General features: G+C 39.2%; 1 protein-coding gene across 1 annotated transcript in view; it reads left to right on the top strand.

Annotated features, from left to right (window-relative positions):
- Window positions 1-253: 253 nt before the first annotated feature.
- LOC106093385 (uncharacterized) overlaps window positions 254-13,754 on the top strand; it is a 325,894-nt gene continuing 312,393 nt past the window's right edge. The window contains 1 exon segment of the mRNA XM_059366887.1: window positions 254-355. The gene's annotated coding sequence lies outside the window, so the exon portion shown is untranslated.

The following is a 13,754-nucleotide window of genomic DNA, read 5'->3' as shown; positions in this document are numbered from 1 at the left end:
ATAAAATAAAATAAAATAAAAATAAAATAAAATAAAATAAAATAAAATAAAATAAAATAAAATAAGATAAAACAATATAATATTTTAAAAATTGACATTTATTTTTATTTTTTTTTACTATTATGTTTTAAAATTAAAAAAAAATATTTAGTTTTTTTTTAACTTTTAATCTCCAAGAATTTTTTAAAAATTTTAATTTTTTAAATTAATTTTATTGAATTTTATTTTATTTGTTTTATTATTTTTTTTCTCTTTTATATTTATTTTGCACCGAAATCCGTACTTGGGTACCAAAAGCCTCCCTTAGAAATGCATGGCACGAAGGGAGTTCCAAAATGTTGCCGAAGCCAAGAATGTAAGTAAATTATTTATTATTTATTTCTTTAATATTATTTACTATAACAATTACAAGTTTAATTTTTAAAAAATAAATTTCAAACGAAGTTAGAAGAAAATAGTTTTTAACCTTAGAAAAAATTCCACAAAATTTTATTTTCATAGAAAATTATTTCGACTTTTTTATGTAAGAAAATTCAACTTGAAAAGAATGTAGATGTGCTCTTTAAGAAGAGCGGGGGATGCACTAACATCTTTAAAACCTTCCGACCCCTCAAAGTATGTGTTCCATCTAACCGCCCGTTTGTTGTAATCACGCTTCATCCTTTAACAAGTAAAAACGGTAAGGCCACTTTTAGAATACCCACCCCCGTGGATAAATTTATTATCCTAGTTTATAATAACTCTACAATATCCATACTTATATCCAATTCGATTCATATTTGGTTTAGATGCCCTATTTCAGAACAAAATTGTGTTCTACACAGTACTCAATAATAGTTGGGTATGTAGAGCATCTTTCTCCACTTGACAAAGGAGCTGATGAAGATACATGGCATATCAGAAATCACGATCCACTATGCCAGTCAAAGTGTTTTGAAAACAGCACACACTTGCCTAACTTTTATACGTTCTTTGCTATGCTGATCTTTGTGTAGAAAGCATTAAATATGATCACGAGCTGGAATTCCAATATATAAAAATTAAATTGTTGCTCTTTGTTTGTTTGTCTGTTCTGTATAGGCTCAAAAACTGCTGAAGCGATTTTCTTGGAGTTTTGACAGATGGTAAAGTTTGAAAATAGGGTACTAAATTTTTGATATCCGAAGGGGGGCGGACCCTCCCCCTTAGCCCAATTTTCAAAAACGCCAGATCTCGGAGATGGGTGCACCGATTTAAACGAAATTTTTTCTATACCATCTTATGGAATTCCAAAAACACGAAATTGGTACACAATTTTGGGGTCAAATAACCTGGGGGGACGCCCCATCCTAAAACCCACCCGAACGGACATGTCTACCGATTGGGACAATATGGGTATCAAACGAAAGGTATTCATGAGTAGAGTACGAACTTGGTACACAAAATTTCACCATAAGTGTTCGGGGGGTCCCCCACCCCCAAAAAACCCCCAACATTACTCATCGCTTTGGGCAATATGGGAATCAAATGAAAAGCATTTAAAAGTAGAATACAAATCTGACACAAAAGTTAATTTTTTGGTGTCTGAGGCGCCCAACTCTCCCCTCCCCCCAAAACCCCCAGACATATTTACCGATTGGGACAATAGGGGTATCAAATAAAAGTTATTTAAGATGAGTACGAAATTGGCATAAAACTGGCATCCTAAGTATGAGGGGGTACCCCACCCCAAAAAACATCACCCAACAGGACACTTTTACCGCTTTGGGCAATATGGGTATCAAATGAGACATATTGAAGAGAAGAATGCGAATATGGTATTTAAAATTGGAACCAAGTATCCAGAAAGTAGCCCTAACCCCAAAACTCCTCCAAGCAGACAAATCGAACGTTCATATCAATAGATATCAACTGATATGTATTCGGGAGTAGTTTACAAATCTGTAATTCACAATCAGGTCAAACTATAGGGGGTTACCCCTCCCCACAAAAGCGCCCCAAATGGGCATTTTAGCCAATCACGACTATATGGGGCTCGGTTTGTTTTTTGGTTCCTTATAGACTCAAAAATGGCAGAACGGATTTTCTCGAAATTTTTACAGATTATGTAGGTTGATCTGGAAGCACCCATAGGATGTATAATTTTTTGATATCAGATGGGGGCGGACCCTCCCCCATACCCCAAAAACATCACCCAAAATCAAAAGTTGGCCGATGGACATAATATGGGTGTCAAATGAAATAAAGAGACTAGAAAACGAATATCTTGTTAAAATTTTGAGTCCATGTACCCAGCGAGCACATGGACGCAATCATCTAAATAGATATATTCGTCGTTCATGTCAATATGGGACTCAAATGGAAAGTATTCGGCAGTAGATAACAAATATGGTATAAAAAATTAGGTCCAAGTAATGGGAGATCGCCCCACTCCCAAATATCCCCGAATGGGCATATTAGCCGATCATGGCTATGTGGGACTCAAATGAAATGAGGGAACGGACCCTCCCCCATACCCCAAAAACACCACCCAAAATCAAAAGTTGGCCGATAGCCATTATATGGGTGTCAAATGAAAGGTTTTAGAGACTAGAAAACGAATATCTTGTTAAAATTTTGAGTTCAAGTACCCAACGGGCCGCCCCATTCATCTAAACAGATAAAAGTTTTTAAGTCTGCATGTTTTTTTTTATATGAATTTTCACCCGAACTTTATTTATGGGCAACAAAACCTTTTTAATGTTCCTTTATTTGTAATTCTTATTAAAAAAAACTTTTAAAATATTCTTATCGCCAGAAACTATTCCAACCTCAATTATGCCTTAATCTTCTGCATAGAATAATGAATGAAATGAAATAAGACACTTTACAAACTGTAATTAAAAACACTTGTGCTAGACTCGGGACTACACAGAGCTGACAGACGTTGACAAAGCACATTGTCAAGTGAAAGAAACTAAAGCAAAACTATCAACCATCCAAGCAACAAAAGTCTAAAAGCAAACTAAGAAAACAAACTTTTGTTTTAAGATATGTATTTTTAATTAAATCTGTACAAAACAATTGCAGTATATTTTCTTAAAGTGCGAGCACGAGTTTGTTTTCTGTGACCCCTTAAAGCATAATAATTAAAAAAAAATATTAAATTAACCTTAAAACACTTGTAGAACGGAATATTAACTTAAATAAAAACTTCAAAACTTTAGCCAAATTGGATAAGAATGCGCCCTCTAGTGGCTCAAGAAAGCAAGATCAATGATTGGTTTCTATGGCAGCTATATCAGGTTATAGGCCGATTTGAACCATACCTAGCACCGTCATTAAAAGTCATAACAAAACACCTCGTACTAAATTTCAGCCAAATCGGATAAAAATTGCGCCCTCTAGAGGCTCAAGAAGTCAAGACCCAAGATCGGCATATATATGGCAGCTATATCAGATTATAGACCGATTAGTACAATACATACCACAGTTGTTGGAAGTTGTAACAAAACACCTCATACAAAATTTCAGCTAAATCGGATAAAAATTGAACCCTCTAGTGGCTCAAGAAATCAAGACCCCAGATCGGTTTATATGACACCTATATCAATTTATGGATCGATTTCAACCTTACCTAGCACAGTTGTTGCAAGTCATGACAAAACACCTCGTACTAAATTTCAGCCAAATCGGATAAAAATTGCGCCCTCTAGTGGCTCAAGAAGTCAAGATCCAAGATCGGTTTATATGGCAGCTATATCAGGTTATAGACCGATTAGTACAATACATACCACAGTTGTTGGAAGTTGCAACAAAACACCTCATACAAAATTTCAGCCAAATCGGATGAGAATTGCGCCCTCTAGTGGCTCAAGAAGTCAAGATCCCTGATTGGTTTCTATGGCAGCTATATCAGGTTATGGACCGATTTGAACCATACCTAGCACAGTTGTTGCAAGTGATGACAAAACACCTCATGCAAAATTTCAGCCAAATCGGATGAGAATTGCGCCCTCTAGTGGCTCAAGAAGTCAAGACCCAAGGTCGGTATCTATGGCAGCTATATCAGATTATAGACCGATTTGAACCACACTTCGCACAGTTGTTGGAAGTCGCACTAAAACACGTTTTTCCAAATGTCAGCCAAATCGGATAAAAATTGCGCCCTCTAGAGGGTCAAGAAGTCAAGACCCCAGATCGGTTTATATGGCAGCTATATCAGGTTATGGACCGATTTTAACCACACTCAGTACAGTTGTTGCAAGTCATGACAAAACACCTCATGCAAAATTTCAGCCAAATGGGATAAGAAATGCGCCCTCTAGTGGCTGAAGAAGTCAAGACCCAAGGTCGGTATCTATGGCAGCTATATCAGATTATAGACCGATTTGAACAACACTTGGCATAATAAAACACCTTGTGCAGAATTTCAGAGAAATCGGATAAGAATTGTGCCCTATAGTGGCTCAAGAAGCCAAGATCCAATATGGCGGTCAATATGGCAGCAATATCAAAACATGGACCGATATGGCCTATTTACAATCCCATCCGATCTACACAAAAAGAAGTTTTTGTGCAAAATTAAAGGCTGCTAGCTTTACTCCTCGAAAGTTAGCGTGCTTTCGACTGACGGATGGACAGACAGACGGACGGACATGGCTAGATCGACTTTAAATGTCAGATCAAGAATATATATACTTTATGGGGTCTTAGACGAATGATTCAAGAGTTACCAACAGAATGATGAAATTAGTGTACCCCCATCTTATGGTGGTGTTTGTTTGTTTGTCGGTTCCGCATAGACTCAAAACGGCTTAACCGATTTTCTTGAAATGTGCAAAAATGGCACATAATGATCCCATAGCGAAAATGGGGTACTGAATTTGTTTGATATCCGAGGGGGAGGCGGACCCTCCCCCTTACCCTAATTTTCAGAAACGCCAGATATCGGAGATGGGTTGTGCGATTTAAGCGAAATTTTGAGTGCTCTCTTATAGTAACCTAAAAACAAAAAATTGGTATCCAAATTTAGGGTGCGGTGCCCGAGGGGGCCGCCCCCAAATCCCCAAAACACACCAAATGTTTATATAAACCAATCACCACAATATGGGACTCATATGGAAGGAATTTAAGAGTAGAAAACGTATCTAATATCCAAATTGTGGGACCAAGTATTTGGGGGACAGCCCCAGCCCCGAAAACACCTCTAAATTGGACATATATATCGACCATGACAATATGGGGCTGAAATAAAAGGCAATATAGGGCTCAAATTTATGACCATATCAATATGGGGCTCAAATGATAGGTCTTTTGGGAGTAAAGCACGTATCTTATATCAATATTCGGGTAAAAGTGACTATGGGGCTCAAATAGAAGGTATCGAATCTGATATCCAAATGTAGGACCAAGTGTTAGGGGGCCTCCCCTCCACCACAACACCCCCCAAAGAGAAGAAATTTACCAACCATAGCAATATGGGACTTAATTAAAAGGTATTTAAGTGTAGAATACGAATCTGATATCCAAATATGGGACCAAGTGTTTGGGGGGGACGCCTCTCAGCAAAAACATCCCCCAAAGGGGACAAATTTATGACCATAGCAATATGGGGCTCAAATGAAAGGTCTTTGGAAGTAAAGCACTTCAATATTCGGGTAAAGGTGACTATGGGGCTCAAATAAAAGGTATTGAATCTGATATCCAAATGTAGGACCAAGTATTTGGGGGCTTCCCCTCCACCAAAACCGCCCCAATGAGGACAAATGTTCCGACCATAGCAATATGGGACTTAAATAAAAGGTATTTAGGTGTAGAATACGAATCTGATATCCAAAAATGGGACCAAGTGTTTGGGGGGGACCGCCTCTCACCAAAACCATCCCCCAAAGGGGACAAATTTACGACCATAGCAATATGGGGCTCAAATGAAAGGCCTTTGGGAGTAAAGCAGGTATCTTATATCAATATTCAGGTAAAAGTGACCATGGGGCCACCCCACCCCTATAACACTACCCAAATAGGACGTATTTGCTGATCGTTGCAATATGGAGCTCAAATAAGAGGTATTTTAGAGTAGATCGCGAATTTGAAATACATTTTCAAGTCCAAATCACTGAGTGGCCGCCCCATAGCCCAAAATACCTCTCAAACCGGTCAGGTTTGCCGACTATGGAAATGTGGGGCTCAAATGAAAGATATTTGGGAGTATGAATCTGATATCAACATTCGGGTCCAACTGTCCAGAGAACGTCCCACCCCATAACAACCCCCAAATGAGGGAATTTGCTCGCAATGAAAATTTGGATCTCCAAGACGGTGGAGCTCCATATCGATAGTTTTTAGAGCCCATACTCGAAACCAGATATATTGGGTTGCCCAAAGTTCATTCTAAGTTTTATTAAAAATTCATTTACTTTCTTTTAAAAAATCCGCAATTACTTTTTGGGCAACCCAATACATGCTGACTTTTGCAATACGGCATTTAAATGAAAAGTATTTGAGATTAGAAAACGAATTTAATATCCCACTCCGAGGCCAATGGCAATAAGGGGTTCAAATAAATGATATAAAGATATATGAGAGTAGAGCACATTGCTGATATTTTTTCAGGGCTAAGTGTTTTGGGGGATCACCCCACTCCCCAAAACATTCTTAAATCGGACATTTTTACCGATCATGGCAATATGGGGCTAAAATGAAAGGTATTGGGTAGTAGAACATGAAATTGATACCCAGTTTCGGAACCAAGTTTTTGGTCCACCCCTTTAGGAAACCCCTCCCCCCCAAACAGCACTTATTTACTGGCCATGGCAATATGGGGCTCAAACAACAGGCATTTTATAGTAAAACCGGTATCTGATCCATAACCGCTCCATCCCCCAAAACGGACATGTTTGCCGACTAAGGAAATATTGGGCTCAAATGAAAGATATTTAAGAGTAGAGCACGAATCTGATATCGACGTTCGGGACTGACTGTCTAGGGGACATCCCACCCCCATTACAACCCCCATAAGAGAACCCATTTACTCACCATGAAAATTTGGGGCTCAAGGGGAGTAGAGCTCGATGTTGATGGTTTTGGAATAAAATTACATAAAAAATGCCTAATTAGTAAAATTTTCAAAAATTAATATTCACAGCATATAATGCCAAGGGTCTTTTAAGGGTTAATTGCAAATCTATGGCCTTGACTTTTTAACCTTTTTCGAATTTTCAAAAAATAATATTCAGAAAAATATATTCCTTTGATTATTGTTAGTCAATTTCCAAAGAATAATCTTTAATAAAAAAATGCCCTTCGGCTCATCAAAGGGTAAATTGCAAAAATATGGCTTTAGAGTTTTCATGAATCCTCAGGTGGTATGTGTGTGTGTGTGTGTGAGTGCCTGTGTGTGCCGCCTGTATGTGTGTTGTTATCTTTGTGCTCACTAACCAGCAACACCATTTGTTCGTGCTGTGGCCACAGTTACATCCAGAATACAGTTCAAACAAAATAATTACTTTTTACATTTTAAGTATTCTGTTGAAGTTCACTTCAGCTCCTTTGGCACTACACAATTGTATGGCTGCCTTATTTCGTACACTTATTTTCTCGTTTTTTTTTTTTTTTTTTTTTTTTTTTTTTGGTTATTGCAAAAATGTCAAGGGAATCGAGGAAAAGCAATTAACGCAAGCGACAACAACTGTAGGAAATATGTGATTGGGGTTTAATTAAGGTATTGCCGAAAGCAGTGAATTTATTGGGGACATGGTTATTCAAGAGGAGTTTTAAACTCGAATGGAGTGATGTAATGGGGGGGGAGGGTTGGTATTAAAAGTTAAGAAATCATGCAAATGTAAATTTGGCCATTTCTCACAAATCAATGAGAGCTGCCCGGTTAAAATAAGGGCCCTCCTTCTTATAGCCAAGTCCGATTGGCGTGCCGCAGAGCGACACTTCTTTGGGGAGAAGTTTTAACATGGCAAAGTACCTCACAAATGTCACCAGCATTAGGAGGTGATAACCACCGCTGAAAAATTTTCTGATGTTCCTGCCAGGATTCGAACCCAGGCATTCAGAGTCATGGGCGGACATACTGACTTCTGCGCTAGTGAGTGCTGTCCGGTTTAGTTTTAAGGTCAATGATAAGGGACCTCCTTTTTATAGCCGAGTCCGAATGGCGTGCCGCAGAGCGACACCTCTTTGGGGAGAAGTTTTTACATGGCAAAGTATCTCACAAATGTCGCCAGCATTAGGAGGGGATAACCACTGCTGAAAAAATTCCTGCCAGGATTCGAACCCTGGCATTCAGAGTCATGGGCGGACATACTAACTTCTGCGCTAGTGAGTGCTATCCGGTTTAGTTTTAAGCTCAATGATAAGGGCCCTCCTTCTTATAGCCAAGTCTGAATAGCGTGCCGCAGAGCGACACCTCTTTGGGGAGAAATTTGTTACATGGCAAAGTACCTCACAAATGTCGCCAGCATTAGGAGGGGATAACCACCGCTGAAAATTTTTCTGGCAATCCTGCCAGAATTCGAACCCAGGCATTCAGAGTCATGGGCGGACATACTAACTTCTGCGCTAGTGAGTGCTGCCCGTTTTAGTTTTCAGCTCAATGATAAGGGCCCTCCTTCTTATAGCCAAGTCCGATTGGCGTGCCGCAGAGCGACACCTCTTTGGGGAGAAGTTTTTACATGGCAAAGTACCTCACAAATGTCGCCAGCATTAGGAGAGGATAACCACCGCTGAAAAATTTTCTTACAATCCTGCCAGGATTCGAACCCAGGCGTTCAGCGTCGTAAGAGGACATACTAATTTCTGCGCTACGGTGACCTCCAATAATTTTTGCTTGGATAATTTTTGCTTAGACTTTTGCATTATTTAAGAAAAATTGGAATTGAAGATTTAGCTGTCATAAGAAATCCTCTCTAAATTTCATAAATTTCTATTCATGAAGCTTTGTATAGTTTGAGGTTGACCTCACACATAATTGTTATGTTATTTGTTAATGGAAGTTAGCATAACAAAGCCTTTCAAAAAAAAAACCAGAACAATAAAACAATACCCATTTAACGCCTGTTGCTGGAGTCATCATGAAAGCATAAAATAAATTTTCACCTCAACAAGGTGTTTTACATATGAGAGAGGAGCAGGGAGCAAGGCATAACAAAAGAGTTCCTTACCAAAGGAAGTGAAATCATAACAAACAAATATCCCCTTTTCCTTTGGATTTACAAAGAGACTACAAAACACAATACGTTTTCCCACAACCACAAAGTTGTGTGTGTGTGTGTACATATAAAGACTGTGCATGTGTGTGTGTGTGTGTGTGGTTACCTTTGAATTCTTTTGTAGTTGGTTTTTCTTTAAATCATAAAACAAGTTTTTGTTCATTTCAACAAACTGCAAAAAAATATTGAAAATTCTTTAGTCATTGGTTATGCCTTTGCCCACAAACAAGACTTCTACACTTCCTCTTTTCTTGGCTCTTGTGGCAACGTCCTACACGTGTCTTCAAGGCTTTCAGCATATTCAGCTTTCTATTGAATATGAAGTCTTTGATGTTTTTTTGTTTCCTTGAAGGTCCTAGACAACATCCTAGCAACCATAAATCATAAGTAAAAGCTTTGACAAAATAATTCCTAGGCAATAAACCTAAAAAAAGGACTTGAAATAGTACCAATAAAACAAGAATTTCGAAGAAATTTTGAAGAGAAAAAATCATGTAATAGAAATAAGATTGCCAGCCTCTTTTGACATGGTAAAAATTTTAAAATAATTTTTTTACATATTTAGCTCTTAAATAACTTGCATTGCTAATTGGAAATGTGTGCATGAACATTCTATTAAAAAAACCAGGGGAGACTTCTCAAATATCAATTAGTGGTGCCCGCTTCAAGTTTAAGCCAAATGATAAGGGGCATTTTTATAGCGAAGTCCAAATGGCGTGCCGCAGAGCGACACCTCTTTGGGGAGAAGATTTTACATGGCAAAGCACTTCACAAATGTCGCCAGCATTTGGAGGGGATAACCTCTGCTGGAAATTTTTTCTGATGTTTTCGCCAGGATTCGAACCCGGGCGTTTAGCGTCATTGGCGGACATGCTATCCTCTGCGCCACGGTCATAAGAACCCTATATTGTCACGTTCGGTGCATATGTCCTTTTGGTGCATAATTTTGAGGTGAGGCAACCCCTCTGGAGACCCCAAGTTTTATACAAGTTTCGTATTCTACTCTCAAATACCTTCGTTTGAGTCCCCCTAAGGAATTACCCCAAATTTCTTTATATTAGTTTCGTATTCCAATCGAAAATACCTTTCGTTTGAGTCCCATATTGTCCCGATTGGCCTACTTTCCTTTTTTGAGTTGGTTTTTGGGGTAAGGCAACCTTTCTGGCAATATACTCAACATTTTTAAAAATATTGGGTTGCCCAAAAAGTAATTGCGGATTTTTCCTTTTACCTTTCATTTGAGTCCCACATTGTCCCGTCCGTTGTACATGTGGGGTTACCTCCTGGGAATGGACCAAAGGCAAAATTTTAAAAGTTTTGTATTTTACTCTCAAATACCTTTCGTTTCTTCATATCAGTTTCGTGGTGTTTTTTCGGGTAGGGGCATTTAGGGCAACATTCATAATCATTTTCGTACTCTACTCTCAAACACCTTTCATTTGATACCCATATTGTCCCAACCGATAAACATGTCCGTTTGGGTGTATTTTGGGGTAGGGCGTTCCCCCACATCATTTGTGCATGTCCATTTGGAGTGTAATTTTGTGGTGGGGTGACCTCCTGGGAATGGACCCCAGGCAAAATTTTAAAAGTTTCATATTTTACTCTCAAATACCCTTCGTTTCTTCATATCAGTTTCGTGGTGTTTTTTCGGATAGGGGCATTTAGGGCAACATTTTTAAATCAATTTCGTACTCTACTCTTAAAGACCTTTCATTTGATACCCATATTGTCCTAATCGATAAACATGTCCGTTTGGGTGTATTTTGGGGTAGGGCGTTCCCCCACATCATTTGTGCATGTCCATTCGGAGTGTAATTTTGTGGTGGGGTGACCTCCTGGGAATGGACTCCAGGCAAAATTTTAAAAGTTTCATATTTTACTCTCAAATATCTTTTGGTTCTTCATATCAGTTTCGTGGTGTTTTTTCGGATAGGGGCATTTAGAACATTATTTTTAAATCAATTTCGTTCTCTACTCTTAAAGACCTTTCATTTGATACCCATATTGTCTCAATCGATAAACATGTCCGTTTGGGTGTATTTTGGGGTAGGGCGTTCCCCCATATCATTTGAGTTTTATGGAAATTTTGTGTTTTTGGACTACCATAAGCGTGTTAACCAAATTTCACATAAATCAGAATAAAGCAAGGTGAATGAAATTCGTTTTAGTTTGGTTGGGATTATAAATGGGCCATATCGGTCTATGCCTTGTTTATAGCTGCTATATAAACCGATCTCCGATCTTGACTTCTTGAGCCTATAGAGGGCGCAGTTCTTATACGATTTGGCTGAATGTTTGTGCATGATGTGTTTGTTATGACTTCCAACAACTGTGCTGAGAATGTTTCAAATCGGTTCATAACCGGATATAGCTGCCATGTAAACCGTTCTTCAGATTTGACTTCTTGCAGCTCTAGAGGGTACAATTTTACTTCTTGAGCCTTTAGGGGGCATAATTCTTACCCGATTTGGGTGAAATGATAAACGTGGGTTTTTTGTATGACTTTTTACAATTTTACTTCTTGAGCCTTTAGAGGGCATAATTCTTAACCGATGGGGTGAAATGATAAACGTGGGTTTTTTTGTATGACTTCTTACAGCCCTGTAAAGTACGTTCCTTACCGCTCTATAACTTGATATAGTCGTAGTTGTTGTAGCATCGTGTTTTGTGCTATCTTTCGTCTGCTTGATTCTGTTAACCGACTAAGATGGGGTGCGTGCAGAGAGATCTGGGTCTAAGTCGTGTGGATCTGGTCGGGCAGTTAAACAGGTGACGTGTGTCGTAGGGTCCCTGGTCACAATCGGGACATACATCCCACACATTGGCATCAAGTTTTGATATGTAGGAATTCCGGCGGCTGCATCTACCGGATGATAGTTGAGCCAGAACTACTCTAGTTTGTCGGGGGAGGTCAATTTCTTCAGGTGAAAGGCGGTCGTTCTCCAAGGACCACATTCACATGGTAGCTATTCACTGCATCTGCTACCGTGTCTGCAATGAATGTTGGCTAGACCCGCTTGATACGCCGCCTGATGTTGAGGTTCTCTCTTGTAGCACTGGACCTTACGCTCTAGACCATGTAGATCTAATATAAAGCTTCAGGGCATTGGATTTCTATCCTAAAGATGATGATTTGGATGGTCTTTGCGATAACAGCCAAGAAGGTATTGCTTAGACAGCATGTAAAGGGTGTTTTTTCTTTTGGGCCACTGTAGCGCAGAGGTTAGTATGTTCGCCTATGACGCTGAACGCCTGAATTCGTATCCTGGTGAGATCTTCATAAAAAATTTTCAGCGGTGGTTTTCCCCCGCCTAATGCTGGCAACATTTGTGAGGTACTATGCCAAGTAAAACTTCTCTCCAAAGAGGTGTCGCACTGCGGCATGCCTTTCGGACTCGGCTATAAGAAGGAGGCTTCTTATCATTGCGCTTAAAATTTGAATCGCACTGCACTCTTTGATATGTGAGAAGTTTGCCTCTGTTCCTTAGTGGAATGGACAAAATTGGTATTTTGTATTTTTATCTTTTTGGCAACACTGGTTTTTAACAGCTCACACACGTTTCGTGTCAAACATCTTCAGTTTGGTCTATAGTTTAACCATGAATCGTCTTACAAACGAACAACGCTTGCCAATTATTGAATTTTATTATCAAAATGCGTGCTCTGTTCAGAAAAATCATCGAGCGCTTCTTCCATTCCATCGACGATGCTCATTTTTTGGGGCAATGGCGACGTAAATAAGCAGAATTGTTAGGTTTTTGGAGTGTAGAAAAAGTCACAGTTTTGAGCGGTTTATGGGCTGGTCGCATCATTGGGCCTTACTTCTTCAAGGATGATGCGAATCGTAACGTTACTGTGAATGATGAGCGCTATCGTGAGACAACTTTTTTTTGCCCAAAATGCAAGAGCTTGACTTTCATCACAGTTTTGAGCGGTTTATGGGCTGGTCGCATCTTTGGGCCTTACTTCTTCAAGGATGATGCGAATCGTAACGTAACTGTGAATGATGAGCGCTATCGTGAGACAACTTTTTTTTTTTTGCCCAAAATGCAAGAGCTTGACTTTCATCACAGTTTTGAGCGGTTTATGGGCTGGTCGCATCATTGGGCCTTATTTCTTCAAGGATGATGCGAATCGTAACGTAACTGTAAATGATGAGCGCTATCGTGAGACAACTTTTTTTTGCCCAAAATGCAAGAGCTTGACTTTCATGACATGTGGTTTCATCAAGACGGTGCCACATGCCACACAGCACGCATAACAATGGATTTATTGAGAGGCGAGTTCGGTGAAGATTTTATTTCACGTTCGGGACCGGTCAATTGGCCGCCTAGATCATGCGATTTATCGCCTTTAGACTATTTTTTGGGGGCCTTGTTAAAGTTCATGTCTAAACAGACAAGCCCGCTTCAATTTTTGCCCAAAATGCAAGAGCTTGACTTTCATCACAGTTTTGAGCGGTCTATGGGCTGGTCGCATCATTGGGCCTTACTTCTTGAAGGATGATGCGAATCGTAACGTAATTGTGAATGATGAGCGCTATTGTGAGACAACTTTTTTTTGCCCAAAATG

Source organism: Stomoxys calcitrans, chromosome 4 (assembly GCF_963082655.1).
Source record: "Stomoxys calcitrans chromosome 4, idStoCalc2.1, whole genome shotgun sequence".
Taxonomy (NCBI): Eukaryota; Metazoa; Arthropoda; class Insecta; order Diptera; family Muscidae; genus Stomoxys; species Stomoxys calcitrans.
The sequence above is the reverse complement of the archived record's forward strand: the minus strand, read 5'-3'. Positions and strand labels throughout refer to the sequence as shown.